This window comes from Aphanomyces invadans (genome assembly GCF_000520115.1).
Source record: "Aphanomyces invadans strain NJM9701 unplaced genomic scaffold supercont1.49, whole genome shotgun sequence".
Lineage (NCBI taxonomy): Eukaryota > Oomycota > Saprolegniomycetes > Saprolegniales > Verrucalvaceae > Aphanomyces > Aphanomyces invadans.
In genome coordinates, this window is record NW_008580194.1 from 105,639 (window position 1) to 107,179 (window position 1,541).

Genomic DNA, 1,541 nt, shown 5'->3' on the forward strand with positions numbered 1-1,541 from the left:
GCATTGGGTGTATGACAGGCGAGGTAAAAACCCGATACGTTTCGCCTGACAAATCGGGTTTAAGATTTTAATCATTAAAACCCGATTCCTACGTGTTAAAACCATGGTTTTATTCTGGAGCATGCGGCAGTGCATACAGCGTGCCGATTTGTGCTGGTGCGGGTCAACGTCGTCGGTGTAGAGATGCCACAGGTCGCTGCCTTGTCGACCTCGTTTTCGCCCTTCTGAAGCAGCAGCATCGTCATGGCCGTTCAATGAATCACCGCCTGCGCCGGCCACAGGATCAGCGTTGATGTAGCTGTCGTCAGCGATGTAGCTTTCGATGTGTCGATCGGGCGATGGCCTCCACAACGAACGTTGTCGGACATGATCACAAGTGCAATGAAAACTGCCAATTGCCCACCTCTTAACAAGGACGGCAGTCCGCACGCTATTAACAGAGGGCGTCAGCATCGAGGGGACCAAATGTCATATTTCGCACTAAACTTGATCGTTTTTACTCAAATTTTGTGGGGTAGAAAGGTTGCTTTGAGCACTGCAAATATTTATTAACAGATCACTCTAAAAGTCAGTATTCTTTAAGAAACGGCGTGTCAAAGTGAAGAATGATAGTCATTTTGCACTGTGTAAATTACACACTGTGACAAAGCATAAATTTGTGTATCCGAACGACAAAAAATCTCAAGGGTCTTTATTGAGCAATTGTTTCACATACACCCTTTCAAATTTTATCGAGGTCACCACCTCATTCTTCAGCATGCGACAAGCCCAGTTCGATGCCATTGCCACCTTTGTGAAGACAGAGCGCCCTCGTGCTCTGACAAAGGAGGAGCGTCTGGACGTTTTACGTCTACACGCGTTTTCCGGCTATCCGGAACTCAATACGTAAACTCACACATCGCCCGCCTCCTTGGCAGAAGCGAGAAAATCGTCAAAGAAGTTTGGAGCGACTACATCTCAGAGCGTGGTGTTGTTGTTGCTAAACCACCTGCCAACCACTTTTCACACGTCACACGAGTCCCACAGACACAATTTGTCCTTTCCCTTGTGCAACAATTTGTCCGGCAACGCCGCGAAACCCGGACACGAACTGTTGCGAAAGATGTTCTTGGTTTGCTCTATGGTCGTGGGTTCATTGATTTTGATATGGAGTCGACGGCTGAGTACAGGGTTTGCTTGCGCTCTATACAGCGCTTTTTGTCTCGAAATGGTTACCAACGTGGCAAGAAAAATGGTGCTATTTGTTATAAATTGGCTTCCAAAGTTGCTCTTGCCCGCGACAAGTATCGCTGTTGCCTGGGTGGACCATGCACCCTCTCTTGGCCGCCAAGGCCGACACCAATGCCTCGTTGGACGTCGACGGTGCTCAACGTCGTGAGAACGATGCCGTGTCAGCAGAAGGACTGCCCGCCGTCGACATCCTGGGCATTCGCGACGGAAAAGTCCTGAGCGGGTCGCTCCTGCGCGTCCACACGTTGTCGAAAGGCGGCGTGCCATACCAAGTCCACGTAACAATTGCGATGGTCGCAATTCTCGTGGGA